Genomic DNA, 26,814 nt, shown 5'->3' with positions numbered 1-26,814 from the left:
AAAGGTGTATTTCACAGTGAATGACATCAGCAGCCTTGCCAAAGTAGGACATTTGAATTGTAGTGAGTCTAATTAGCCTAAAAAGCATTGCTCCCTACACAGACAAACATACACAGTTGCCATGGGTGGGATTAGAACTCCTACCTAACTAGTTTATCACACTACAGCATTATGCAGTTATAGGACACTCCACAAGGAGTACTGGGCTATACATTTTCCAAAGGTGTATTTCACAGTGAATGACATCAGCAGCCTTGCCAAAGTAGGACATTTGAATTGTAGTGAGTGTGACTAGCCTAAAAAGCATTGTTACCTACACAGACAGAGACACACAACCACACACACACACACACACACACACACACACACACACACACACACACACACACACACACACACACACACACACACACACACATATACACAGAGTTGCCATGTCCGGGATTAGAACTCCTACCTAACTAGTTTACCACACTACAGCATTATGCAGTTTTAAGATGTGCCACAGAGATTTCTGGGTTACTCCATTCCCAAAGGTGTATTTCAAAGTGGATGACATCAGCAGGCTTGTCATAGTAGAGCTATGGGGAGAGTAGTGTGTGTGCATGGGCCATAACCCATTAATCTAGAGGTTGGCACACCACATGCAGGTGCATGCATTGTTATATTCCACAGGTACATAAATTCATTTGCTAGAATCTGACTTCCTTGTACAGTCATGTTGCACAGATAGCCCTTGCACCACATAGTCTGTAATGCTGATGGATACCAGTGGCTAATTTCTACAGTGAGTGACATTTACACATCCTGTGGTTGTAGCTGTTTGGCTGTGTGCTGGGTGGGACAAGCCTCATGATGGATGGCTCTTTGTCACAGTCACTCTCTTCCACAGATCTATGTCTACTTTTGGCTTATTATAGTGTGTTGTCCTTGGATATATGTCTGTATTCCTATCCAATGTGTCTGCAAAGCATGACTGGTGCATACTGAGGAGTGTATGCATTAACATCTGCAACTGTCAGATATATATGGTTCACTGTTGTTTGCAGACATGGGTGTCATTTGTTTACGTTTGTGAGCATGCACAGTATGACTTTTCAGTATGTTGTTGTCTGACATTGCCTTCATTCTCTAAATGTGTGAGCATGCCCAGTATGCCCTTCTGTATTGAATGCATGGATCCATTCCAGGTAGTTTGTACTCAAGTGCAGACCTTTGTGTTGTACAGCTACAGGTAGAAAACTGTTTCTACAGGGTATCCGTAGATCATTTGGCAATATGGGGACAAACTGTGCAAGGGATAGTGTGCACTGCAGGTGATTGTGTCTGTGCTGCTTCTGCTACATGGTACTGGTGTTAGCAGAGATATTCAGACATGTGTACTGTTATACACTGTGATTGTTTTATGTCCTCAGTACTGTTAGGTGGACATTCTTGCTGACAGTGATGTCCTGTGGAACAAGGGTGAATGCAGCTGTGTCTGGTATTGTGTGCAGACACCTACATATTCATGGTAAGTTATGCCATTCTAGAGGGGGAGCTGCAGACACTTGCTGCTGGGTCTGTGTATCCGGTTCAGCACCTTGGTACAGTGCTGGCAGAGGATCACATACTTGTATATCCATTGACATGACAGTATGGCCTTATCTTGCTGTGGAAATACCTCACAGCTGTACAGATTCACACAGGTTACCCAGAGGCAGGGGCCATGAGTCAGGACATCACCCCTATTGTGGTGTATGGGCAGGTTTGTAGCAACCCATTTATGTGTTTGCAGTCAGGGATAGTGTGTGCACACAGCTGTGTGTCGGACTTTGTAATTTCCATGCTGCCCATGCTCCCACCCCCCTATTATTCTATCCTTTTCCATACATTATGCGTACATTCTGTGATACTATCACCTCATCACAGCTGTATTTTGGTGTTGGTCCACAGTTCATGCAGTGGGATATGGTGGACATGTTACTGTGGTTTGTCCACATGGCGTTGCATATGTGGAGTGTATGTTGTTATTTGGGTGTCCATGACATAACATGCTTTGGCAGTACATGTGAGACACAGGCCTTTGGCAGATGCCTGTAGGCCATTTGGTGGTGATGCAGGCCAGCTGTGGCAGGCCGTTGCATTCTGTCAGTCCTACAGTCCCAGACTACCATACAGTATATTCCCCTGGGGTGACAGGGTAGGTGTGCTAGGTGTTCATGCCAATACTTTCTATCAGTATTGATCAGATGGTGTGGATCCTGGCAGGATGCTACCTACAGCTAGGGACACACCTGCATGGGACACCTGCACTGCATGCTGCATTCTTTCGCTATTGCCATATACAGGTGGGGATCATATTGTACCCATTCCCAACAGCAGGGATACGACCGGAGAGGTACCTGTGGGTGGTGTTTGGGTGAGCTGGGTGCTTGTGTGCTATGGACACTACTTGCATCTGACTCACAAATATGCATAGGGCATTCCAGTTATGCTAGCATGTGCAGATACATTGGCTGTTTTCCAATACATTAGTCCTATGACCTTTGTTATCTGCAATTGTTTGTTCAGAAAACTACAGACAAGTATTCCCTACTTGATGTTGTTCATCTTTTGGCTTTTCCCGGTAAGGGGTTGCCAGAGTGGAACTCCGGTCCGCTAATGATTGGCAGTAGATTTTTATGAAACGCCAATGTGCCAGCTCGACGCCCAACCTTCAACGAAGGCACACCCATTTACGCACGCATGTATTTCTAATGCTACCCAACCGCAGGGAGGACATGCAGACTCCACACAGAAGGCATTCCCAGGCCCAGTCGAGAATCAAACGGGAGAACCTCTTACTGTGAGGTAACAATGCTACCACCGTACCATCGCACGTATTCCCTACTTCAGGCCCATATAATGGGATGCATGCCTGTATGCACAATTCCAAGGGTGTGTCCATTTCACAGTTACAAATTATATACTGTATGTCTGGGGTACTTTCCCCTGTGTACTCCTTGTATATCTAGCCCAACAGCCATGCCATGTCACTCTTTCAGATAGCGACACATATTACCACCATACATTTACAATGGCTTACTGGTAACATGTGTTATACTGGGGGAAATTGTCTTTGGCACTGCTGTTGTGAGGACTTGGCCCTGTCATCAGCAGTAGTGGGCAATGACCACCAGGTCAAACCTCAACATGCATACATACTGACCACTCTCTCACAATATGTAACACACACCAACCTAACACAGACATACCTGCATTTTGTACAAATGCTACAATCTATCCTGCTACCTTGGCAACCATTGGGCATCTGTGCTCCACTGGTATTATACCTACACATACATTTTTATTTTATTTTTATTTTATTTTACATTTGTTAACCGGGGGGTGTCTGACTGAGCCGAAAAGGCCCTTTTTCAGCAGAGGCCCGGGGAGAAAAGCTCCACAAAGAATAATTACAGACACATTTAGTTATTTAGACATGATCAGTATACACACAAATTAGAGGAGACTTGTTTTTACAGTGGTATGCGTCACATAAAGTTACAGTGGAGAGAACAAACAAAAAAATATTAATTTTAAAAATAAAGGTAATTAATATATACAGGTACAGTACATACATTGTAGATTAGCCAGTGTTTGTGAGTAAGATTGAAAACTATTATCAAGTGCTCTAGATTTTGTATGTATGTGTTATCCGCTTTCACTAGCCTGGGGAGCAATCATGGCACTGCCAACTTTCCTTGAGATGTTGCCTGATGAGGTCTTTAAAGGAGGCTTTGCATGATGTGTTTTGAATGCTTGTAGGGACAGAGTTCCATTTATTAGCCACTGAACTACTATATAGTGCATCTCCAAAGCTATTGTAGCTGTTGGTGACTTCTAGTAGTAGTTTGCTTGATGATCTAAGAGGCATTTTGGCTGAGTAATGTTGTACTAGGTTTTTGATGGGAGGACACTTATTGGGTTGGTAATAGATAGAATGACAGAGGCAGAGCTGATTGTAGGTTAGGATGTTGGGCAGTTCAAGCCAGTGGAGCTGTCTCAAAGCAGTACAGTGATGAGTTCTAAATGAGCAATTTGCAGCAAAGTGAGCAATTCTGTTATAGCAGGCTTCCATTTTGCTTAGTTCAGTTTTGTTGAGATTAGTCAGAATGGGAGATGCATAGAGTAGGGTGGATAGAAGTTGGGAGCGAGCAATGGCTGATCTTGTGTTGTTGGTAAGAAATGGTTTGATATGGTAGAGCGACCCCAGTTTGGCATGTACTTTTTTAATAGTTAAGTTGAGATGACTATGAAATTTTAGGTGGGAGTCTATGGTTATTCCCAATAGCTTAGCCTGTGCCACTGGAGCAATTGGAGTAGCATTAGTGGAGTAGATAGTGAATTGACTGTTAGTGTTTTTGTTAGAACTGGTTATAATCATCAGCTGAGTTTTCTTTGGATTGAGGATAAGTTGGGCTTTGGTAAGGTAGTTTTCAATGTCAGAGAATGCTAGTTGAGTTTCTTGCAGGAGGGTGGGAATGTTTTGTGCAGCACAGATTAAGGTAGTGTCATCTGCATACTGAATTATAGATGCATGCTGTGTGGAGGTATGGAGGTCATTTGTGAAGACTTTAAATAGTATTGATCCTAAGATAGAACCCTGTGGGACTCCTATAGTTATGGGCAGCTGAGGAGAAAGAGAATTTTCCCATTTCACAGGTACCTGCCAGTTAAGTAGCTTTGGAACCAGGTAAGAGTGGAATTTGATAGATGATATTGGTGTAGTTTGTTTAGCAGGATTTGGTGTGAGACTGTGTCAAATGCTTTGGACATATCCGAAAAATGTTACTACATTTCTACATAGGATTGGGGGGGCACACTTGACTGTTACTACATTGCTACACAGGATTGGGGGGGCACACCTCACTGTTTCTACATTTCTAAATAGGATTGGGGGGCACACCTGACTGTTACTATATGTTTAAGTAGGGTTGGGGGCACATCTGACTGTTACTACATTTCTACATAGAATGGGGAGCACACCTGACTGTTACTACATTGCTACACAGGATTGGGGTGGGGGCACACCTGACACCTGTACTCATTTGCTATGACTGTACTGGTATGTCAGGTACTCCATTTCATTCTGTTTTCTAACCTGTCGTGCTGACTAGAGGCATGTCAGTGTACTACAGGTCTTATGTTTGATTGACCTACATATTAGTTCCTGACTTCCTACACTTCAGAACTAGCATCCCACTGCCTGACCTGATGTAGTCTGTCTGTGTAGGCCTGGTGGGGGAGGTTACCCATAGGCATCATTCAGTGGCCTTAACACAGCCTTTTTTTGTGTTTGTCTACACCTGCCCTGCTGGCTGTGACTGTTGTTGGGTATGTCAGCCTGCCTGACTGGCATGTGTGTGTCATATGGAAACACATGTGGCCCAGAAAATTTCCTGCACTGGCTTTTGTCACCATGTGTAGTACTGGTTACTGTGGTAACACACGTATTTGTTACAGATCTTATGCTGCCACTATAGGTGTCTACTATCTGCTGGCATCCCATTCAGCCACCCAATTCCCTTGCATGCTCACATCCATACCATAGATGTAATAACACATACTACTACATTCGGCAACTGGTAAGTTGAGTGACTTAACTTGTGGGTGTGCTAGTGTTGAGGGTGGTGCTGAAGGGCTGCCTTTGTTGGATGCACATAGTACACTCCCTACACATGGCTGAGCATAGGTAGTGTCATGTTTGCATAACTTTTACTGTATGTGTGAGTCAGAGAGAGGTGTCATTCCCTGTGTCCTTCCTGTGTCAGTGTATGTGCTATGGTTTGCCTCTTTGCCAAGGCCAGGGCATACTGGGCTCGCCTCCTTCTGCCTATTGGGGCAGGCTCAGGTTGTTCCTCCTCTGTGTCACTCTGTGCCTGTGCATGCCATGGCAATGGTGGGGGGCTGTGTGGCCCTGCCCAGTGCTGTTCCTGCTGCAGCTGTTTCCACAGGATAATATTGTGTAGCATGGCACATATGATGACAATTTAAGTACATGTAGCTGGTGAATGCTGCAAGGCTCCACCAGATGTGTCCGGGCACCGAAACCATGACTTGAGCATCCCAAACACATGCTCTGTTATAATTCTGTTCTGTGCGTGTGCCTCATTATGGAGTTCTTGTTTGGGTGTGTGTGCATTTCTGATGGGTGTCATCAGCCACGGCTCCAGTGCATAACCAGCAACCCCCACTAGGTGACTATAAGGGATGTCCCCATTGGCAAATCTCTGGTACAGCTGCATCAGATGCCAGATGTGGGAATCATGATAGCTTCCAGGGCAGCCTGCACACACATTCATTAGTATGCCTTGGGCATCACACATGACCTGGCAGTTGATGGAGGGGAAGCCATTGTGATTGATGTAGACCCTACCCCACTCACTGGGTGGTGCTTTGATGCATATGTGCGTGCAGTCTATAACACCCACTAACTCAGGGTATTCTGCTATTTGGTGAAACAGATGTATATTGCTGGCCAATGCCTCACGGTTGTTGGGGAAATATACATGCTCACCGGCATGTGCTGACATTGCATCCAGGAACTGGTGGAGTACCCTGGATGCTGATGCCTGTGAGATCCCCATGAAATCCTCAGTTGGCCTTTGGAAGGTACCTGTAGCTAGTATTCTTAGGCCTACACATACCTTGGTATCCACTGGGATGGGTTCCCCTCTGTTAGTTCTGTGTGTCAGGCATGGCCGGCACATCTCAACAATTTGCTGTAGGAGATCCCTGTCCACCCTATAGTGCTCCACTATCTCCAGCTCATGTAGCCTCTGGTATGTTACCCTGGGTCTGTACACTCTTCTCTGTTTCTTCACTGTGGGTTGGTCGACAGCATTCACATCCTCACCACCCTCAGCCTCTTGCACATGTTGTTGTATGATAGCTATTGCAGCCCCTATCATTTTGTTGTTTTATCTGTTAAAAGTTCCCCACTTGTATACACTGGTGCTGTAGAGTATGTGGGAAAAACAAGAGGGAAAGGTGTTTGCATAGTTTATAGTAGTGTTCTGGGCTGGGCTGGTCTGCTGAATGTTTTATTGATTGATTCTGATACATTTCACCTGCCAGTTATGCTAGGTCTCCTAGATTACCTTCCTACTGCTGTTTTTCCTTCCCATTGCCTTCCTGTTTAAGCCTGGGTGCATGACGTGTAAGCACAGTGCTCAAATCTGCATAGTGTTGCTATTTCCTGGTTTACTTTTTTTTTCTTTAAAACCCAGTGTGCGGCGCGCACACCCACTTAGGCAATGTAAAGAGTGCTAGGCAGTGTCGGACACACCCCCTTGCTTAGCTCTGCTAAGCTAAGGGCAAACCCAAGCCAGAGGGCTCCAATCCCCTTATGGTATGCCTGATACACACCCCTATGATGTCAGCTAACTCGTAGGCTTGCACCAAGCTATTCCTGCTCTTACACTGTTGGGTGCTGACTAGCATGCAGGGGAAATCTGGGATTCAGTTTCATTCCCCTCATTTGCATAGGATTGCCTGCTGATGCATAGTTACATGTCCCACACTGTGCCTCCCCCATTAGCAATCACTATTCACTGGCCATGTTGTCTTCTGCCTGCCATAGAGTATAATGGCAAAATAGTGATTTTGGTTAGAATGCTTATTTTAGGATTTTTTTTTATTTTTCGCCCGATCTTGTTTGCGCACCACTGCCCTATGCTTAAACATTCGACATCGGCTAAAAAAAAATAAAAGTTGATTTTTTTTTTTTTGCAACTGTTTTCCATGTCAGTGGCCTTATATCTGGGCATTGGCATGCTTTCTGCATAATATCCACCCTTTTTTTGGAGCTGTCATGGCACCGTTTTGTAGTTTGCAGAAATGTACTCCGTTACTGGCGGAGTACATTTCTGCAGATTACACTAGTCCTGCACAGCCGGTTTCCAGCTTCCAGGATCACAAATTCACCTCATTTGCATGTATTTCTCCTGCAAATGGGGTAATTTGTATACAGGGGCTGAGTCTGTGCAGGACTAGTGCAGGAGCACTCGTGCACATCCCTACAGCTTATTCCTGGATCACATGGCAGACATATTGCCTGCTGGAGCTCCTGCATTAGTCCTGCATATCGTGCAGGGCTTGCTAAATCCATATGAGAGTATTTAAAGCTTGTCATTTGATGACATTTTAATCTTTCAGAAATATTTCTGCAAAGGAGCTTGGATTGTGGTCAACATTTATTTCCTAAAAATCAATTATTGATTCTAGTTATCTTTTGCTATAAACTGATGTACATTATAAGCTAATAGAACCATATCAGAAGGATGAGATCTGTATTCAAGAATCCTACAAATGCAAACAATACATTGTGATCAGTAAAGGAATACATCAAATCTTGTATCAATGGGGGCGGGGGGCTGTGCCTCCCATGCCACTGATACTTTTAATCAAGATCGCTGCACCTCAGTCTCAGACTTAACATATATTTAGGATATTCATACTCCTCAGGTAGTCATTGTGCTAACATTTTTTAACTTTATCTCATTAATACATTTCAATAAGTCTGACATGCTCTGTTGTATCACTTTATCGTACTTTAATGTCAATGTTTAACAAGGTATTTCTGATGTACAACGTTTACTGTTGTGGCTGTGCTGTAGCTTCACTAGTGAAGCTGTCACTGGAAACTCAAAGAGTGTGATTTATAACAACTAAGACTGAAATAAACCGATAAGTAAACTGCAGAGTTTGTGTAGCAACAATGCTGACACGTTTTGGTACATAAATAATGTCACTTAAAATGTCACTGTTTGCCCTCTCGTCTACTTCTTCTTCTCTTTTACTCTCTCTCTGTCTCCCAGTTGGCTTTCCTCTACCTCATGATCTCCCATCTTCATTTCCATAGCAACTCTGATATCCTTTCATTCCAGTAATTGTAAATGTGAGTGCTAACTTACAGTTTTTATACAACTCTCCACACATATCTCAACACAGAATGTTTAAATGCCTCTGTATACTTAAATGTATAAAATTGGCAATTACCTCCTAGTCCTAATATGGCAATTTTCTCCTAGTCACTGACCTCTGTACAGTATTTGATTTCATTTTATTTAAGATACAAATGTTTGACTACTCATAGCATCCTAAACTATTTATCATGTCAAAATGATTCTGTATTATTATTTGTTTAAAATGAATGCATTATTAATGTTATAGGCCCTATTACTGGAATAAGCCTGAAAATTTCTCAGATAGATCACTGTTCTACCTCAGTCGACACACTTAAAAAAATAAATAAATAAAATTAGAACTTACAGAGTAGCTAGCAAGCAAAAGCAGCATAGTAATAAGGACTGGAGCAGTAAGTCAAGATGTCACCTGGATCTGGAAGACATTAAGCAGTTGCACTGATTACAGCACTGGGAGGTAGTGTGCTTTATAAAATTCTACCAGGTGTAAAAGAAGGAACCCAAATATGCATGAAGTAGCTCAAATGCTCTATACTTTGACAGTGGAGGATAAAACAGGTGCATTTTGAGCAGGTTTTCCAAGTACTGAAAGGCCCCTCTAAAATCATTGTTTCTGTTTCAGAGAGTACCCAGCTATGCTGACTTATTAAGAGTACAGGGATAGAAATAGTACAGACTGGGTAAATCTGAGCAACATCAATTTTATGTCACATGCAGATGTCACATCAAGAGGTCTGCAGGGCTGGCCCAACTTGAAGGGTGACAATCTGTCATGCACTCAATAGCCAAGCTAGTGGCATTCTGGCAACTAACAAATGAGATGTTAGACATGATCAAATATTCTATTTAAGGATATTAGAAACAATCTTCACCTGCATGCAGCAACAGATATATCACATTCTAGGTACACCCCTAGAAATATGATTTACCAAGCAAGCTTTCATAAGTTGGTAGATTTTCATATGGAGTTCGGTGAAAATCTGCACTCATGTTCAAACTGTATAGATTTTTGAGTCACTGTTATATTGAATAATAATGCTGCAAAAGTTTCAAGACAAAAGAAAATTAGGGTTGGCTCTCCTGTGTAGAGAGAAGAAGCTGTGCTACTACTCAGACAACTCTAGTTTAAGTAGGGGCTGCAGAACTTCAGGAGCTGATGAGGGGTGGGAGAGGAATGAAGGGTCTGTGCCCACTCAATTCACACTACAGAGACTGATGGAGGCTGTGTACTGAGGAAAGGCATAGACAATGTGTTGCTGGTGCCAACAGATAACACAGTGAAGTGCATGCCAGGACAGAGGAAATGCACCTACTGAGGAGATGATTTGCTACTGTGGATGCATAGTGCAGCCATGTACTGCCTGACTCCAATGTCCTTGAGGGTGGGGACCCAGACAGGCATGTCAGCACACAGATGGAGGGGTTTCCTTACTGGCCAAATGCCAATAATAAGCCTGGAATTGGCGCAGGGTGCTAGGACATAAAATCTGTTTGCTCACAGGATGACTCTATCCCCACTGAATTGGATTGCTGCTGATGACAGCCAAAGGAAAATGAACTGTCTAGTTATGTGGCTGGGAGGAGAAGTGATGGTAAGGGACAGGTGACTTAAAGACAAAAGGAAAAACAAAATAAGAAGAGGCCAGCAAAACTTAACATGGAGAGGAATTTTTACTGAAGTAACGAAAAGGAAGTTACAATAATGTAAATAAGCAGTGATGGATGGACAGGCCTGCTGTGCTAAATCCCTTCCTTGAATTCTTGAAAAATAAGTAATTTGTTCAAAATGCAAGTAAGGTAGACTTGAATAAATGATGAAAAAATAATAAGCTTTTATTCATCATGCAGTTAACAATGTTTCAGTTAGCAATCACATAGGTTTTGTAAAATGATGTTTTGAGCATTTATTCTTTATTAATATAAACCTCTTTTCATGATTTTTAAAAAGGGCTTTAGATTACAGAACTAACACTGATGGCCTTGATTTCTTCCTTTGATGATCCCCCATAAAATATATACAATTTGGTTGTTTATGCTATACTATGTATACATAATGCATGTCCTCTTCCTAATAATCTAGGGTGTGGATAAAGAAGGTCTGCAGGGGACTGCTTCACTTAGTTTTATAGTAGCAAAATATCAAAAAGTATGAAAAAGAAGGAATAAGAAAGCTTCTGTTATATAACCACTGTGAAGACTGCTGCATTTCATTGCATATGCAAAGAAATGGCTTAAATATGCCATTCATCTGGTAAAATCACAAGTCTAAGATTTACAGAAAGTAGATGCATTCCCTTAAAGTTATATTTACTTGGTAAGATTTATGGTACACAGCTGCTTAAACATATTCAGTCATACTGCTTTCATTAAATCATATTACTCTGTTATAAAGAAACCAATTATTACTAGTGCATTCATATTTTAAAGTTCATCAAGAAATGGTAGGTGCACAAGTATGTTTCTGTCTTTACATTTCTGTAATAATTCCTCTGTGACATTATTTAACATTAACAATGAAAATATTTTCTGAAGTTTTCCACCAAAGTGGAATGTAAAACTGCTTCCCCTAAGAAGGAAACTGCATATTTTATTTTAATCATAACAGTTAGATAGTTGATTGTAATTCTTCCAGACCAGTAAGTCTAAGGGACAAAATAAGTACTAACCTGATGATTTGTAGCTTAGTTGTGTTCTTGCCTGTATGCTAGAAATGTCCAAGTTGCTATGAACAAGCTGAACTGCAGTTCGTCCAATTTACATGTAAAAGGAAAAAAAAAAAACTAATATATCAGACTGCATCTATTCTGGAATCATATTTAAGGACCATTCCCTGTTTCCAAAAATATATAAACGGCAACATCAAAATAAAAACTCCAGCAAATCTAAAACTTCCACTGAGTGACCTCCCAAACCTCTTGTATCAGAGGCACATGGGATATACGCAAATGATCCTTAGGAACATCAGGTGTTTCAGCTCATTTGTGATTCTGAATGCCCATGACTTTTTTCATTGCTTTACTGGACAATTTCAGGCCAATAAAGACAAACCGCATTAGCTGTGGATATATATATTTCGGCCTTGTTATGACCTCATCATTATATCACAAGCAGAGTGTTTGGGTAAGCATTAGAAACACAGGGCTGTTATACCCAGCTGATGTCCATTATCATTAGAGTCACTGCAAAAATATCCCAAACAACAAACTAAAACAATGAGTGAGAAGGTCACTGAAAAACCAATCAGTAAAAACAAAATGAAAACTCCAGCAAAGTTAGATCTTCCACTGAGTGACCTCCCAAACCTCTTGTAGTAGAGGCACATGGGATATATGCAAATGACCCTTATGAACATCAGGTGTTTCAGCTCATTGGCCATTCTAAATACCCATGACTTGTTTCATTGTTTTACTGGACAATTTCAGGCCAATAAAGCCAAACTCCACTAGCTGTGGAGATGCATATTTCGGCCTTGTTATGACTCAGCTTTTGCTGTGCTGATGAGATATCTCCCTTCTAAATAACAGCTAATGTTACTCAGGGTACATCCTACTGCAGGAAATTAAAAAGAATGCAAAGTGCACTGACCCTGCAGAAAGGGAGGTGTTTCTCTATGTGAAGAGTTTTGATTCATTAAAAACAGTGGACATGTGACCCCGTGTGACAGGCAACTGTACTATGACAAAAGAGGGACTTTGAAAAGTCCAACCACTCCAGGGGTTGAGGCCCAAGTAACTGGGATGGAATTCCTCCAACACTTGTTTCAGTTTCATGGCCATCTTTTCTTTTTTTTTATCTTTGTTTTTTTGGGTGGGGGGTTGGCATCACTTCTAGAACAAATGGAATTTCCAAGGCAGGTAATGGGTTGAAGCTATTCATAGGTTCATAGGTGTGTACTAGGCTAATGGCTCTGGAGCCTTTACAAGCCTAGCCCAAAAAATTGCCAGGAAAATGTTATAGTTATTCACAGAGACCTGGGAATAAAATAAGAAATTAGAAGTTTTAATTTAGAAAATAGTTTTGTATAAATGGAAAGGTGCACAATGACTAAAAGTGGAATGGAAAACTGTTTGTGTATAAAGGTAATCAGATCAAAATCAAACATGTATAGACTTTCAAAAATCATGGTTATCAATTCATAACAGAACTGAAACCTGGAAAATAAATTGGAAAGTTTCACTTAGGTAAACATAATAATTTAACAGCAAAGAGTCAAATTCCTTGTTAGACTATATCTGTAAAATCCATTCTGAAAAAACGATGATGTTCTTAGAGTTTCACTGGATGGTAACAAGGTCTAAGACAAAAGCATATATAGTTGGTAAAAATAAATGGTGTAGAAATTCAGGTAGAAATTCAATGTGTGTGTGTGTCCGTGTGTGTGTGTGTGTGTGTGTGTGTGTGTGTGTGTGTGTGTGTGTGTGTGTGTGTGTGTGTGTGTGTGTGTGTGTGTGTGTGTGTGTGTGTGTGTGTGTGTGTGTGTGTGTGTGTGTGTGTGTGTGTGTGTGTGTGTGTGTGTGTATGTGTGTATTTTTGTGTCTGCTTGAGTATGCACATGCAAGCACATTTATGTGTGGGTGTATGTGCATGCATGTGTGTGTTTGTGTGTGAGTGTGTGAGCCTGGTCAATGGTAATGTTGTTTAAAATGTCTTGATTTTATGTAAACCTTTATGTGACTGTTCTTGTTCATTGAGAGGCCAGGAAAAGTTTATTGTTGCTCATGTACTCTCCTGACAAAAGAAAATATGCAGTGTGAAAATTCAGATGTTGTGTGCATATCAAAAAGGATAGTATTAACTATCAACACCACCAGCAGCACAACCTGTTGTTATTACTGCCAATATACCAAAAAGAGCCTTTGAAGAGATAGATATTGTGTTATCCCTTGACAGCCTTTGCCTTTCAGCTGTGAAACTCTGACCTTTAGTAATTAATTATCCCATTAGCTGAAGATACATTGAGTTAAGAACCAGTCTCTCGAGCAAGTCTTATTTATTTGTTGGTGTAGATTTAAGTCCATATTTTGGGTATTTGTAGACCCACTAGTTTTGCAAATAATGAGGTGGTCAAATAGAATTGGGTCTTTCATGGCTATAAAAACAAGACACAGGTCACATTGGAGCAGCCTATAGCCTACTGAGCATAACTAGAATTGTGCTAATCTATTGTGATATTCTTAGTAGGGTATCTTTGAGGCCTTTCTAGCTGAGCAATATATTTTGATTTATACAAGCCTAGGGTTATTGTGTTCAGTGATAGGTCTGATAAGGAAAGAGTACAGTGGCGCTTTTTAAGATCTTGAATATATTCCCTTAGTAATTAAATATTATGGATAGAAGGATTTCTACACTATGGGGAAAACATGGTGATCAAATTAGAGACAATTGTCCACATAAGTTCTAAGGTTTCCTAAAACCATTGTTTTTCTGAAGAAGAGTACCATTTAAAAAATAAAAGGATGGAACAACTTTTTACTGAGTGCTAATACACTGGACTTTTTGGGATTTAATTTAAGACTGTTTTCCCTGCATCATGAATGTACATATTCTAGCCATAGCTGGAACTGTTTAGTATCAGTGGATGATTAGATAACAGTGAGTGGATAAGCTTGTGGTTGTGATGCCCCTGCACTGGCCCAGTAATCAATAAGCCTCAATCCTCACCACTAGCACCAGTGAGGGACATACACAATTGGAGGATGGCAAGTACATACACAGTAAATTACAATTTCCCTTACGAGCACACAGAGATCACAGTCAGTCTGGGGCTGGTTTCTCACTATTTCTCCAGATCACCAATAAGACTTCCCACTGGCACAGCTATAGGGTCAAGATCTCAACTGAATGGCCAAGCCAAAACCCCCAGCACCCTCTTTGTCCAACCAGTGCTTTGTGTCCTTGTCAAAGTAACTGACACACACACTTTAAGATTTGATTTATACACAAACACACACCTGGGAAAGGCTGGTGCAGGTTTACTAGTTATGCCTCCTTCTGCTCAGACTATAAAGTAGTACCAGCTGCCACCAGCCACTACTTTACAACAACTTTTAAGGACCTTACAAAGGGTGACCAATCCTACTGTGTAATGTTACTATTATCCAAATGGTAAGTGTGACAAAGACTTTCAAAGCTATTTAGGAGTGGCCTGTACAATGTCACCAAATACATATGCAAGTTTTTTAAGAGCTTAAATATCTCTAAACAAACCAGCTACAATTAAAAGGTTTAAATATATTTAATAATAAATAATAAAAGAACTAGACAATACTCAATCAACACAGTAACTGCAGAGTTCAGAATCACAGAAACTATTTTAAAACAACATTGCAAGACAATCTCAAATAAATACAGAAAACATCTAAACCAATCTTTATTTTATTCCTGTCTATATCTAAAAGATATTATGCCCTAAATAACTTAGTTACAGAGCAAGGCAAATGCAGATGAGTGGTTGTTCTTGCTAGGTCCAAGACAAGATACAAAATGCGCAGACTTTCTCTGAGAGAGTTCTTAAATTAATAATCAACATTACTGTTGGGTTAGCTCAGATGCTATCACTATTTGTCACTTGCCTTTAGTTCCCAGGCTAACAGAAACTTAACAAAATGTAACATTTCTCTGTGAAAAATACATATCTCTCAGATGTTTCCCTAGAACTGGAAGTCGTAAAACAACTAAAAACTTTTACATTTGAAACCTAGTAATTATTTCTGTTTGCAGACAATAGGAAAACGTCTAGCTCTAGACATTGTGTCTGCTTGCTGTACTGAAACTGAGATAACACAATCATAAAACAATTCACTTATTTTCTTGAAGTTTTGCAAGTTAACAGTGTATGTTCCAACTTCTACTATTAAAACATACATTTACACAGGTATATAGTTTATATACATTCCTGTTCTTTTCCAGTAGAATACACTGTGGTTACATTGTTGAAGCTCAGTAAATAACATACAGTTCTCTTACATTTGTAGGACAAGCATATGAATCATATTACTATTTACAAATGACATATGATTATTTACAAAATTCCAGATAGCTGGGCTGGAAGTGTCAAATTTCTGAGTAAATCATATTAATATTTTCAAGTGACATATAATTATTTACAAAATTCCAGATAGCTAGAGCGGCAGTATTTCCCTGGTGTCACAGTGGTCATCAGCAAATTTCAACAACCACACTTCAGGGGTATTGGAATGGATGTCTGCAAAATAAATGCCAAACATGAGGGTCCCAGCACTGATCCCAACTGTACATTCAGAGAGCGTAACAGTGACCTTCACAACCTGTGATCTGTCAGATAGCCAGTTTGCAATCCAGCAGATAACATAGGGGTTTATATTGTTTGAATATTATTTAACAATACTAGCATAGGGGATAGTGTCAATAAACCTTGGCCAGATCAAGATAAGCAGGACACTCTTACTGTGAAGACGACTTTTGACTGACATCAATGATTGAAACAATATTAATTTCATGAACTTTAATTATACTTTCACTTAGGAATGGGGTCCATTCCAATCATAGTATTAGAAACCCAAAAGATTTGGAGAAATTAAAAAAGGATTAACCTGATATCCATATCCTCTGTAGCACTTTCAATGAATCTTGAAAAGTTTAAAAGAGGGAAGCCACCCTATACAAAAACAAATGATCGGGATCTTGTTAAGTTGCTTGTGTCTGCATAAATGCGTTCTACTATGATATGTTCCATGGCTTTGCATGTAAGACTGGTTAGACTGCTGGTCCTGTAATTGCCAGGATTTGTAGAGGGGCCACCCTTGTTTAGGGAACTCAAAGTAGCTGTTCTTCAAACATCAGGCACAACCCCTGTGGATAAGTTGAGATCGAAAAAGTATAGGCTCTGAAAGTATAAAATTGGCATTAATGAGAATGCAACCTGTTGTGTTATCTGGTCCCATGGAAGTATTAGTTTTAGTGTTTTACAGGGATTTTATGACTTGTTTGAAAGTGATTTTAGGGGAAATTAAATTTGCCAGGATACTGGGGGCAGAAATGTGGGAAGGTATGGTAAAGTTAGAACTAAATTTGTCTTATAATATATTAATAATATTCTTGGGACTGGATTATATGATAGCATTATAGATTACCTCAGTGCATTATCGGGCATTCTGCTTTAACTTCCAGACATAACTGAAGAAAGATGTGTAGTTTTCTTTTGTATATATAGTCATTTTTGTAATAAATCTCTATTAATTTACTTGCTAGCAAGTTTCAGTAATGTTCTAAGATAAGGAGAAGGGGATGTACTGCATGCGTTCATCATTTTCCATCTTCTTTTATACAGTTTATTAATACTTGTGTTCTACCAATGAAGTTTATTCCTGATTTTTCCATTTTATTTATGAAGAGCAGATACTGATCTTTCTATGTAGCTGTTTAGTTGTTGGTAAAAGAGGTGAATATGGTTCTATTTCAAGAGGTTTTGTGAAGTCTGTATAGGTCTTCTACAAGCTGAAGTAGGTTTGCCCTGGGGAAATCCCCAGAGTTGGTTTTACTTAATCATGGTTTGGCATCACTATACCTGACATAGAAGATGACTGACTTGTAATTAGATTCAACTAAGGATGAGGAGAGACAGGGTAGAACTTAGGGGCTAAGTTGCTAAGGACTAGGTCAATGATACCAGAACCTCTAGTGGGTAGTTTTACAATTTGGTCTAGCACATTGGCATTAGCAAAGTCCAGGAAATGCTAAGCATATCCATTTTTAGAGGTGTAACTATGCCAGTTAATGACTGGGTAATTGAAATCTCCTAGCAAGAAGGTATTTGGTTTGGTAGTTAACCATTCACTGGTGTAAAGGTAATGTTCATGATATGGTGTAGGTGGCCATTGAGGGAGATCTCCAAGAGCTCCAAGTTAAGATCATGTGATGTAAGGTGATAGTATTTCAGTAACCAAAGGACCTGAAGTAGTGATAGATGCGCAAACCCTTGCAAAGAGGAAGTGCTGTCACTGCCTCCAAATGATGTCTCAGTAACTACACAAATATGAGTATGTGCAAGTTGCAGGTGGGTCTCAAGTTCAAGATTTTTTTCTACTTAGATTTCTAGCACTGAATGGGGCCATTATGATGTTGTCTGAATTGGAGTTTGTGTTTGTTATGTAGGAATGTCTAAATGGAGGACTCTGCCTAAAAAAAGGTTAGTATGGGGGCTGCAAAAGCATTAGTCAGCATGCAGAAGATGTGGTATGAGAGGTATAAGCCATCTCTGGCAAAGTATGACATCTTAACTACAATCTTATCCCATGCTAGATTCCCTTAGAATGAGATGAATTACTTAGCCTATTGAAAAGCCATTGTCTTGTCTTCTTATATAGGCACTATTTTAGGTGAAGGCAAGATACTACTCAAGATTGTTGTCTTTCCAGACTTCTAACATATGTACTGCAAGTTCTATCATGCCCCCTCTGGATGCCGCACCTCAGGTCATTCACTCCCTTATCAGCAGCAACTTGGTTATGGTCATATTTGTCTGGTTTAAGGGTCTGGTCCTTGTGACATTACGGATCCAGACACTGGAAAAACAGCTGACAGTCACCTTGTTTTGATCCATTTAGCTAAGTGTGGAGTTTGTATGCCTAACTATAGAGCCACCTATGATTAAAACATTTCTCTGTGCAGAAACAGACTTAATGGACCTTAATGGATCTTATGTGAATAGATCTGCTTTCCTGATGATTCTTGTGTGGGCTGTATGGATTTACAATATGTGCATATGCAGCAGCAATTGGTGTTGCTTTCTGCATAGGTGACTGGGATCTTTGTAGAGTGTGTTCTAGGTCTTTAGCAAATTGTTTTTTACAGCCTCAGTATGTTATGGGCCTAGTGGAGGTTTGTGATTAATGTGGTGTTGGGAAGGTTTGATGCTTACTGATAGTAGATTGATACATGAGGTTTGCCAACATGTTTCTTAACAAGATGTATCTCCTGCATGTTATACTATCATCTAGTAGTAGCATTGGACAGTCAGTAAACTTAATGCAGTTGTTACAGTGCCTTAAACCTCCTAATATGATAAGACTGGATTAACAAAAGTCTCTGGACAGATAGGTATTGAATTTTCCCTAGTTACTCTAGGTAAATCTATAGAATAAAACCAGGCAACAAGTTGCTTGCAGTAAAAGGCAAACGCTCCTAATTCAGACGACAGTGTATCATAAATAAATTAACCACAAAAAGGAGCGAAATGGCTTTGCAGTAAAAAATCCAGTTCCCAATGTAAAATAACAAAAACAAAAACAGCAAACCTCTATTTCCAAAGTAAAACAGCTTTTTCAGCTCATAAAAGTAGTATGCTGCAAAGTAAAGCAAGTGTAGCTGGTGTTGCACATATAGACTTATATAGACTTTTATGGAGCATTTTTATATAGTTACACTTGAATCAATCGTATTTTACCCTTTTTTCCTCTTCATGCTACACTATGGATGTTTTATAACTTTTTATAACATTTCACTATCTTATTTTACATTTGTTTTAGGTCATAGATGTGTATTTATACTATGTCCTTCTGTATTATGATGAATAAACTATCTTAGCTTTTTTAAATGTATTTTAGAAGTATATCAGAAGGATTTCTGTATATATGTAAATGAACTAGAGTTTAAGTCAATTAACTATGTCATGTGCACCAATGAACTTCTTCCATTGTATATTTAAATGCTTTGTTTTTAATGGCAGTTGTTGAAGTTTTGAAAAAGCCATTTGGTGAAAGCGCTAGCTATTAAAGTTCTCGTTTGGATTATACTTTTGTGCGATTCTTTTTGGGTTGAAGAACCAGCTACACTTGCTTTACTTTGCAGCATACTACTTTTATGAGCTGAAAAAGCTGTTTTACTTTGGAAATAGAGGTTTGCTGTTTTTGTTTTTGTTATTTTACATTGGGAACTGGATTTTTTACTGCAAAGCCATTTCGCTCCTTTTTGTGGTTAATTTATCTAGGTAAATCTATGCCTAACTTACAAAGTTCTAATTTTAATTGCATTCTATTTCAGTGCAGGTAACTTTCTCAAAAAGGTTTAAAAAATGTATGCATATATATGTCTGTGTAAATTAGTATCTTGAAGAATTAGCAATAAAACACACATTTAACTTCATACAATATTTTACATTTTTAACTTAACATGCTGGATTCCAAACTAAAGTTCGGACAACAGAATGTTCCAAAGGAAGATATCAGTGAAGTAGTGGTGGACGTGATAATGTCAAGTGCAAGGAATAATTTATACAGTGTAGGATAACTGCAGACTCTAAGCATGCATGCCAGATTCCAAAACACAAGTGCGCCCAATGACAATAAAATGCAACAGAGTAGTATGCTAATAATTTTATAAAAGCACTCGGCTGGGGGCATATGTGCTGACCATTTTCTCAAACGAATTAATACAAATTTAGCCACAATCCTACAGATTTTGCAGCACATTTATTAAAAAGTACAAGCTAGAATTAACGCACTACAGCAGACCAGGGTACGACAAGCCATACTAGAGGACTAACTGCAAATGCATGCCTGAAGTTAGTGAACAAGCTTTCAAGCCAGGCTGCAGTTAAACCAGCTCTCTGACCAGGAAATCATAGTTAGATACAGATTAGCTATAGAGCTGGTGCATGTTGTGTGCAAGATGTGTGCATCCCACATGTCTTCAAGCAGTCTGTGGGCTAAACCTGTCCCAGTAGAAACATAAGTATGCCTAAGTCTGGGTTGACTGACCTCTGGAACATTCTAGCAGCATATGGGTGATGTTCCAGTGGTGTCCCAGACAATTGCTGGTCATATATTAAGACAGTTTGTGGCATTACTGTGCAGGAAAGTGTCCTCAGTGCAATTGACTTCTCCCTTGTATCAATCATGACCCCTAATCTGACAATGCTGAAAGATACATTAATAGAAAGGGATGGCCATCATTAAATTGTCAGGTAATACGATCTGCAGATGTCTCATTGTCAAAATCATGGCAACACATTTGGGTACTGTGCAGGATGCTTCAATACAGAAAGTAAGTGAGCTTTGGGGCACTTTTCAACAGGATAACATTCTGCAGTTGCTCCTACTTGGTAAGTATAGGACCACAGTTATGATGTAATGTGAATCAAGACCTGGCAACAGTAAGTGCGGTGACTAAATGTGCCTTCTTCTACAGATAACTGCAGTTATCTACTGGAAGCTTGGCTCAAGATGTCATACAAAACCTCATCTATGCCTGCTGAAGATGCATAAAAAAGAGCGCACACCACTATAAGTAATTTCATTCAGCAGGTGTTTGGCATGCTAAAATCAAGATTGAAATGTCTGGACACATCTGGGGGGTGCACCACAATACACTCTGGAAAAGGCTTCACAGATGGTCACAGTGCGTGCCATGCTGCACAGCATGTTTACAATAAAATACCATGTCTTGTAAGCCTTAGGTGTAGTTGATCTACCCCAAGAACCCCAGATCTCTCACATGGAGCTATCAGTGCTGTCACAAGATGATCAGGAGGGCACAAGGGTGAAAGGAACCAGGCAAGGATGATGGAGGCTGTGGACATATGGGGTAGCTCAGGCAATATGTTAGCATCTGTTGCAAAACTTTGGGTCATAACGAGCCACATGTACAGAAGTACACATATTAACCAGTGATGTTCACACACTGTTGTCCATAACAGCAGCACAGCAGACAACTACAGGAAAAGGTCAATATTGTCCACATAGAGCACCATACGTACTGTAGCCACAATATCATCTGAAAAACATTATATACATAGGTGCATGAAAGAAATGTACACATCTGGATGGCTAGAGAAAAATATTCACCAATGAACCAGTGTAGGCAAGGTGCACATTGCCAAAATCAACCATACTGGCATGTGTGTGGCATGTATAAAGTGCACACAAGAGAAAGTGTTAATGGCCTGGTATGCTGTCATCATACTTACAAATAATGTGTGTAGGTAGCGACATAAATATTGGTATGACAATGCCTTCTGAATTGTGTATTGAAGATGTACCATAACCAATGGAACCTAACTGTGGAAGGATCATATGGTAACACTGAATTGCATTGCATATATCATAAGAGTATGTAACAATGTAGGACACTAGGCAATACAGCAAACAGTAGATACAATACCAACAACAGGGTAAGGTGTGCTAATAAAGCCACATACCTGACAAGGTATATACAAGTATTACAGAACATGCCTGTCCTGGCCTGTAACACATAAGGCAATGGCATAATGCATGGGTGGTGGAAGAACATAAGTCACTTAGATGCACAAGTTCATCCAACACAACAAAGCATCAAAGACAGGCATGACACAGTAGCCATAGATATTCAGAAGCTGAAAGAAGAAGAAAATGTGGGTAAGCTATGCGCAAGTGTGTGTGTGTGTGTGTGTGTGTGTGTGTGTGTGTGTGTGTGTGTGTGTGTGTGTGTGTGTGTGTGTGTGTGTGTGTGTGTGTGTGTGTGTGTGTGTGTGTGTGTGTGTGTGTGTGTGTGTGTGTGTGTGTGTGTGTGTGTGTGTGTGTGTGTGTGTGTGTGTGTGTGTGTGTGTGTAAACAGGTATGCATGATCATTACACTATAAACTGTAAACAGGTATGTATGAGGATTACACTACAAAGGAGTCTGAGTAGAAAGATGATAAAATCAACAAGCAAAGCAAAGTAGTATTTCTGGAAATTAATTTATCCTCAAATCTTGGTGAGTACCTTCATGAGGTGGACCCTGTTTTTACAAAATTTCACCAAGACAACACTGATATATAGATTGTAGGTTAAAAAAAAAAGATAGCTGGGTGCACAAGTCCTGGGATGAAAAAGTGCCCAATCCTAGTAGGTGCACTGGTGTCAAGACATGGAAAAAATGACAGTGTGGAATCCTCAAGACATGGGAACATTCCTACAATGGGGCTTGGCAAGGCTCAGGGGGAGGATGCCCCCCCCCGCCCCCCGTTGTAGAAGGAAGTAGTAGTCCACAAAAATCACAAACACTGCCAGGCCAAAAGAAAAAAAAAGCCATAAAGATGATAGAGTGGACTACTGAAGATAAGAAACAAATTATGTATTGTTATTAATGTATTGTTATTATTATGCAAGAAATGCAGAATTTCTGGACAGAAGATATACAAAAAGATTAATAGAGAAATTAGAGGAAAGAAAACTACTGCACAAGAAAAACTGTCAAATGCTTCAAATGCATATTTGTGCTCATTAATATAACGGATTCATGAAACACATTATATAGACTAAAAAACCTTGGGACTTTTGGAAAAAGAAGCAACTAATGAAGTGTCAAAATGTAAAGAACAAAATCTAGAAATTTGCAAAAGGATTAAAAAAAGTATGGATATGTGAAAGAAAGAGATATTTGATATGGTGTAATATTTATGTAAAGGAGTGAGCGAAATTAATGAATACAAAAAAAAGCAGCTCCAAAGAAACAGAGAAATACAGACAAAGGCATCCTGATATGGAAAATTTTACAATACGAAAAATAAGATCACAAAGATGGAAAGTAGAACAGAAGCTTAATAAAGTAGAAGTTAAAGACATAGAAGCTGAAGTTATAGAATACCTGTGAAGTGAAAGGTTTCATGTGTAGAAAGTCTAACACAGGTTATATCTCAGCATGATGGAATAATGAGTCCCCCAAGTAAAGAGAAACAGGAGGAGCTGGAGGGATCTGAAGAAGAAATATGGACATTGGAAAGAGAAAGAGATTTAATATGGTGCAATATTTATGCAAAGGAGAAAGCAAACGTGATCAATGCAAAAAGAACAGCACCAAAGATATGTGAAGAGAAATACAGGGCAACGTACCCAGATATGGAAAATTTTACAATACAAAAAGTAAGAAAACAATGAGGAAAAGCAGAAAAGAGGATTAGTAATGGTGGAATCAAAGAAATAGAAACTGAAGTTATGAATTTCCTGCAAAGTGAAAGATTTAGTGTATAAAATCTAACTCTGATAACACCACAGCAGGATAGAAAAATGGATCTCCAAATTAAGGGGAAACCAGTGGAGTGGGAAACATCTGATCAGTTGCCATATGAAGATACATTGGAGCCTTCCATATGAAACCAGCACAACAGTTCAGTTGGAGTTGCACAGCAAGGGAAGGAACAGGAAACTGTGGCAACTCTGGAACAGTCAATGTTGTGGAGTGATAGGCCAATGAGTTTCCGTATAAAAGAGGAATGGATGACACAGGATGAAACTGAAGAGAATGTCACACAGGAAGATGCTCTGCAACTTTCTGTAGAATGCCCACAGGAAATGGAGGACAAAGAATGTGCCCTCAGTTTAGAGGAAAATGATCTAAGAGAAGACTTGCTTGATTTAGTAAAGAACAGACATATTAAGATCAATGAAAGAAATAAACTACAGAAAGTCAATGAAACGCCAACACGTTAGAAGTTTGAAAAAACAAAGGAACATAGTAATTAGGACTGTTTTTAGAAATTTATGCAATATAACATAAGTAAATAGGAAACATTACCGTGCAGCTAAATTAATAACAGATAGCGTCTTGCCACAAAAACACAGGGCAGTAAGGGGAGAAATCATTTTTAATTTTTTTACTCTGTAGATTCATATATTAGTATTAGGCTTTTAAACCTAGCCAATTACTCCATATGAGAATCAAACCTTGTACCTGTAAGGTAAACACCTTAATCATTATGCCAACCTCCCAGCATTTTGGCATCATGGAAGTAACGAACAGAAAAAAAGCATAAAGCAATTAAGACAAGACGTGTCACTATTAGAAGAGTACAGAAGAGGGAACAGATAGACATAAATACTCAAAAAGATGTGATAAAAGTAATGTTCAGTATCAAAACAGATCAGGATCTATCATGTACTATCACGAATAATAAACTAAAAATATCAGCACAGCCAGAAAAACTTAGAAGATATACAGATAAATATAAAGGAAAATTACAAAATAAGCAATTTATTGATGACTCAAAAAAGTTTTATAGATAATTGGAAACAAGGCAAAAGGAATTGAAACATCACCAAAAAAAGAAGAAATAGATACATTTTGGAGAAATATCTATGAAGATCCTGTGGAACATAACAAATATGCTGAATGGATAGCAGAATAAAATAAAGAAAAAGAAGTTCAAATGTACAGGGTATGAAATGGGATGAAGTAATGGCCAGAGAAATTGAAACAAAGTTAAGAAATGTTCCTAATTGAAAACCTCAGGCCCAGATGCAGTACCTAATGTCTGGCAAAAGTATTACCATCTTTACAGAAAGATTTAGCCATGAGTAAGAACTATTTATATGTGCACCCTGAACAGATGCCAACCTGGCTAACAACAGGAAAAACAATACTTCTTAAGAGAAAACCTGCAAGCTATCCTAAAAACTATACGCCAATAACTTGCCTTCCAACAATGTATATACTACAAACTAGAACTGATGCCACAGAGTTTGTAGTCATTTAGACAAAAACTCCGTCATGGCAATAGAACAAAAGGATAACAAAAAAAGGTCATATGGAACAAAGGTTCATAGGTTCATAGTTAGGTACTAGGCTATCGGCCCTAGGGCCTATACAAGCCCAGCCAAAAAGATAACCTGGCTTTTGCCACCCAAGAAAATTATTTTCCTGTGCCACTGTCGAGCAGAGCCACAGAAGTGATCCCCGGGGTGAATTTCCTATTTCCCATCCAATCATCAAGATTTTTCTTGAAGAGTGCTAATGAGGAGCTTTGTTTGATATAGATAGGTAGCTTATTCCAGAGTATGGGAAGTCTCTGGGACAGGAATCTATCCCTCCGGCATGTTCTGTTTATTGTGGTTACAAGGTTTAGGTCCCTAGAGTGTGTAGCTCAGAGGGATTGGGATTTCTTTAAGTGGAGCATGTCCAACAGTTCTGGGTTTGACATAGCTTTGTATGTTAGGCAGAGATCACCTTTGAGTAGGCGATATGCGACTGATTAAAGCTGGAGTTTTTTGAGACGGTCTGCGTAGGGCATCTCTTTGAGGCCGGTAATCCTCATTGTGAGGTATTTCTGCAGCCTTTCCAGTTGTTGTAGATGTCTTGTAAGGTACACACCAAAAGGGGCATTGTACTCTATAATAGGTCTAATGAGTGATGAGTAGAGGGGAACAATGACCTCTTTTTTTCTGGATGAGAAACCTTTTGTGATGAGGTGTGCCACACAGAAGGATTTCCTGACTACTGTGGCGATGTGATTATCAGAGGAGAGACTACTGTCCACCTGTGTCCCAAGGTCTCTTATCACACTTTTCGCTATTAAGTATACTACCGCCTATGTTGTAGTTCATGGGTACAGAGCCTTTACCAAAGGGAATGACAATGCACTTTTTGGCATTGAGCTTGAGGCCATGGCCTTGACACCAGGCATCTGTCTCAGTGAGGCCTTTTTGTAGGATGTCCACATCGTTAGGAGTTTCGATTATGGCTCCTAGTTTGCAGTCATCTGCGAAATTCATTAGCCAAAGACCTTCTGTGTTAGCTTGTACTTCAGAGAAGTAGATACCAAACAGGAGAGGACCCAGGACTGAGCCCTGTGGTACTCCATTTGTCACTGGTCTGAAGTCGGATTTGGAGTCTGCTACTTTCACAAAGGATCATTTGTTGTTAAATAAGTTCACAATGGAGAACTGTAAAAGGGAGAAGCATCTAACTATGGCATGTATAGACTACACAAAGCATTTGACAGTATCCCACATTCATGGATAAAAGAATGCTTAAAAATGTAAAAGATACACTCTATACTGATCGATTATATTACAATGACCAATGAAACAGTGGCAATCCATTTTCCAATTAAGCTGTGATAAAGGACAAATTATTATTCCAGGGATAAAAAT

Source organism: Protopterus annectens, chromosome 1.part1 (assembly GCF_019279795.1).
Source record: "Protopterus annectens isolate FY-2018-M chromosome 1.part1, PAN1.0, whole genome shotgun sequence".
In the NCBI taxonomy this organism is placed as follows: Eukaryota; Metazoa; Chordata; order Ceratodontiformes; family Protopteridae; genus Protopterus; species Protopterus annectens.
The sequence above is the reverse complement of the archived record's forward strand: the minus strand, read 5'-3'. Positions refer to the sequence as shown.